Source organism: Chiloscyllium plagiosum, chromosome 4, assembly GCF_004010195.1.
Source record: "Chiloscyllium plagiosum isolate BGI_BamShark_2017 chromosome 4, ASM401019v2, whole genome shotgun sequence".
In the NCBI taxonomy this organism is placed as follows: Eukaryota; Metazoa; Chordata; class Chondrichthyes; order Orectolobiformes; family Hemiscylliidae; genus Chiloscyllium; species Chiloscyllium plagiosum.
The window spans coordinates 58,009,394-58,014,665 of NC_057713.1; positions in this window are offsets into that span (position 1 = coordinate 58,009,394).

A 5,272-nucleotide genomic window follows, 5' to 3' on the forward strand; every position below is an offset into this window, starting at 1 on the left:
TCACTTGGGTGACTGTTGCAAGACCCACTTCTTGCCTTCAACTTCGAAATACAGCCATTCAGTTGAAGCACATGCAGTATGTTTGCCATGTAACCTGCTGGCAAATGCTGCAGATGTGATATTGATGTAACACAATGTCAGAAAGCAATATGTCCACCAGTTGGTTGATTATTAGCCACAAACATGACATGCTGTCATTATGTTTACACAAAGAGGCAAGACAAGGCATAAGTACAGTGAAGCTCTAAGTTTTGAATGGGATGGCAAAAATGTAAAGGAAGTTTGAGATGCAGAGAGCATCCAAGAAAAAGCAAAGTGTTTGTGAGCACTAAGCAAGCAAACTAAGAACCCTGAGCTTTCCCAGGTCTGATATATGGGATGGTGTCTGTCCATGTGCACAAAAGAGCCTGGTAGCAACATTGCAATGAAAAGTGTTAATGCAATTCAAAGTGCTGTATTAAAGGAGTGAACTTTATTCTCTGTGAGTTGGTAATGTGCCATTTTGATATGGTAAGGCTGATGTGTGGCTGACGCCAATCTCTGTGAACAGAAGCAGGCAGTCACTGAAAATAATGTACCCTGAGATGTTGGGGAATGCTGGCAAAGAGGGAAGCCTGGGGGAGCAAGTAGTGAGTTGGAGCTGCCAGGTACACACTCAAGACTTTCATTTCAGAACTGTTGTCATCTAGTTCTGTCTACTACCTGCTAAACTAGTATACTACATGTAAATAGGCAGAGATTAAATAATAATAGGATGTTAATGCATGAAAATAGGTCTATCACTGACAAAATTCTTGTCTAAAGATAAAATACAAACATTTCTTCTCCAAATCAAGAATCCCATTTTCCTGATTTTGTCATATTTTACAAATTGATTCACTATTGCCAATTCAATTTTATTAACCAGAAAATGAAGTAATGCAACATCTCTTCTTTATTGTAACCTATTTAGGTTTGTCATGTATTCAATTTTCTATTTAAAAGGTTAAACACACATTTTCATATTTCTTTGTCACACAAGTTCAAAGAGGCAACATAATGAAAATTCTCCCAAAACAGCAACAGATCAGTGAACTAGAAACTGGATCACACTTGAAAAGTAAGGTAGATTTTGAGAATAAATTAGCTCAGAATATAAAGATAGATATCAAATGTTTCTATAAGTATACAAAATGAAAAAGAGTGGCTAAAGTAAACATTAGTCCTTTATAGGATGAAAAGGGGATTTAGTAATGGGATATGAGGACATGGCTGAGGCATTGAACAAATATTTTGGGTCAGTCTTCACAGTGGAGGCAATGAATAGCAATCCAGTAACTGACAAGAGACGAAGGTAGGTGAGGACCTGGAAACAATCATTATCATGAAAGAGGTAATGTTGGGCAAGCTAATGGAGCTAAGGGTAGACAAGTCTACTGGTTAAAATCAACTAGGTAAAAACAATGACTGCAGATGCTGGAAACCAGATCCTGGATTAGTGGTGCTGGAAGAGCACAGCAGTTCAGGCAGCATCCGAGGAGTCTACTGGTCCTGATGGAATGCATCCCAGGGTACTAAAAGAGATGGCGGGAGAAATAGCAAATGCACCTGTGGTAATTTTCCAAAATTCTTTGGACTCTGGGGCAGTTCCAACAGACTGGAAAACAGCAAATGTGACACCGTTGTTTAAAAAAGGATGCAGACAAAAGATGGGGAATTATAGACTGGTTAGCTTAACTTCTGTAGTGGGGGAATGCTTGTGTCTATTATCTAGGAAGAAATAGCAAGGCATCTAGATAGAAATTGTCCCATTGGGCAGATGAAGCATGGGTTCATGAAAGGCAGGTCATTCTTAACTAATCTACTACAATTCTATGAAGACATTAATAGCACAGTGAACAACGGGAACCCAGTAGATGTGGCATATCTAGGTTTCCAAAAGGCATTCAACAAGTTGCCACACAAAAGACTGTTGAATAAGATAAAAATGCGAGGTGTAATGGGCAATGTATTAGCATGGATAGAGGATTGGTTAACCAACAGAAAGTAGGAGAAAGTGAGGACCGCAGATGCTGGTAAGTCAGAGTTGAAAAGTGTGGCATTGGAAAATCACAGGAGGTCAGGCAGCTTTCGGGAAGTAGGAGGGTCAATGTTTCTGGCATAAGCCCTTCATCAAATAAGGGGGGTAATGGGGGCTGACAGATAAATAGGGGGTGGGGGGGGGTGTGACTGGGATAGGTCGGTGGGAGGTTAGAGCAGATGGGGGGGAAGGAAGATGGACAGGTGGGATAGGTCAAGAGGGCGGTGTGGAGTTGGAGGGTTGGATCTGGGATGAGGTGGGGGGAGAGGTGATTTGGAAACTAGTGAAGTCAACTTTGATACCCTATGGTTGAAGTGTCCCAAGGTGGAAGATGACTCATTCTTCCTCCAGTCATTGGGTGATTTGGATTTGGCAGTGGAAGCGGCCCAGGACTTGTATGTCCCTCCAAGCCCCATTCCCACCCATTTATCTCCCAGCACCCACCCACCCCCACACTCCTGATGAAGGGCTTATGACCGAAACTTTAACTCTTCTGCTCCTCAGCTGTTGCTTGACCTGCTGTGTTTTTTCCAGCACCACACTTTTTTTTTGTAAATATATTTATTAACAAATTTTTTTAACTTTACAAACATATAAAATTATTGAATACAATAACAAATATCAGGATAATAAAAAGAAAAATCTCCACAAATTACAATACAACTAATGTCGACTAACTACGAACTTACCCTATAATACAAAACAAACCCTAACACTGTGCAAAGCAACAGCAATAAATAAGTAAATAGCTAATAGATAAAAAAAGCAAATAAAAAACAGTTATGTTTGGTGCAAAGCAACACCAATAAATAAGTAAATAACTAATAGATCAAAAAAAAAGAAAAGCAAAAAAAAAATACAGAACAGTTATGTTTGGTGCAAAGCTCCCAAAAAAAGGAATGGAAGCATTGTATATATATATACCCGTATTAACTCAGGAGAACCCCTTCAGGGCTCGACAAATGTAACCATCCTGGTTAAACAAACACATCAGTTAAGATAGCTGACAAATCTATATCCAAATAACTCAAATAGGGCTGCATGTCTTATAAAAATGGTCTGTTGTGTGGTGCACCATGTTTGTAAAAACATCCAAGGGAATGTGCTCCATAATTAATTTCTGCCATATCAGCAAGCCCGGCAGATTCTCAGACACCCGGTTCATCAGAATATTCTTCCATGCACAGTATGCAAGAATATTAAACAGTTTCTTCCCATGCCTGTCTAAAAGTGGTAAATTTGGTTGACCTAAGAGGAGAAATATCGGGTCTACTTTGACTTCAGTCCTAAATAGCCTCCCTATCTCTCTCGCCACAGCGTTCCAGTAAACACGGAGGCTGTGGCATGTTGAGAAACAATAGCTAAGAGTACCTACACTTATTTTACATTTGGGGCACACTGAAGATGGCCTTTTTTAAACTTCACCAGTCAGTCCAGTGCCAGATAAACTCTGTGCAGAACTTATAATTGCGTAGCACATATCCGATTATAGATTGAGATCTTTTGATCATTCTCCTATATGTTCTCCCATGTTTCAGAAGAGATCTCCACTCTTAGCTCTTGCTCCCAGACCTCACATAACTGTTAATATCCTGCCAGGCCCTGCCACCCAGCAGGCAATAGAGGGCACTAACCGAAAGAGTGCTTGTGGAATGTAGCAACAACCTCTCTGTATTGGGCATGTAGGGCTTAGTGAGAAGCGTAGTCTTCTTCTGGATAAAATCCCTAACCTAAAAAAAATGGAAAAGATCTCTACTGGGCAAGCCGTAATTGCAGCTTAGTTGCTCAAAAGACATCATAACCTCCCCCTCAAACAAGTCTCCCAAACTACAAAATCCTCTCACTGCCCATAATTTGAACCCTGAGTCCATCATCCCTGGTCGGAACCCTGGCATACCAACTATAGGCATAAGTGGCGAAGTCTTGGATAAACAATCCTCACTCTGACTCATCGCCCTCCACGCCTTGACTGTACTAATGACACCTGGGTTCTGGCAGTGGTCCATAACTGCCCTCATCTTATCCATGAACAACAGGTTAATAAGAAGGCACGTGGCCTGGGAGGCCTCAATATCCAGCCATATTGAGTTCGGATCCTTACCTCCCTAATCGCAGACAAAGGACAGCAGGGAGCTCAACTGATACCTCCTGATAGTTGGGAAATCAACTCCTCCCCCTCCTTGAAGCAACTGCAATTTAGTAAGTTTGATGAGGGGCCACCCACGATGCAAGACAAAGAAACCAAACCATCCCATAAGCTTCTGCAGCGTTGACCTGGGAAACATTATAGGGAGCATACGCATGGGATAAAGCAAACGAGGAAGAACATTCACCTTAATGAGAGATATTTGGCCCAGCCAGGAAATTGGAAGAGCCTCCCATCTCTGGAGACCCTGCCTAATATTGTCGAGCAAGTGAGCAATGTTAGTCCGAAATAATAGATCAAACTTAGGGGTAATAAAAATGCCTAGGTAGCGGAACCCTGCTCGTGACCACTTAAATGGGAACTTAGGGCCACCTTCAACTTCTGGCACATCCTTGAGGTTCCCCAAAGGCATAGCCTCCGATTTTGCAAAGTTGATCTTATATCCTGAAATAGCCCCAAATGAATTCATACATTGTATCAAATAGGGTACAGAGGTGATCAGGTTCGATAAAAACAGAAGGACATCATCCGCATACAGTGTAATCTTGTGTACCCTCGATCCCACTTCCGGAGCGATTATGTGGATGTTCTGACGAATGGTTCTGCCAGCGGCTCTTTCATCAATGTGGGCCTCTTGCTGAGATATTTGTATCATCGATAGTCACAGGTGAGGTGACGGAAGACTGGTGCCACTGTTTAAGAAGGGTGGTAAGGACAAGCCAGGGAACCATAGACCAGTGAGCCTGACCTCAGTGGTGGGCAAGTTGTTGGAGGGAATCCCGAGGGACAGGATGTACATGCATTTGGAAAGGCAAGGACTGATTAGGGATAGTCAACATGGCTTTGTGCGTGGGAAATCATGTCTCACAAACTTGATTGAGTTTTTTGAAAAAGTAACAAAGAGGATTGATGAGGGCAGAGCAGTAGATGTGATCTATATGGACTTCAGTAAGGCGTTCAACAAGGTTCCCCATGGGAGACTGATTAGCAAGGTTAGATCTCATGGAATACAGGAAGAACTAGCCATTTGGATACAGAACTGGCTCAAAGGTAGAAGACAGAGGATG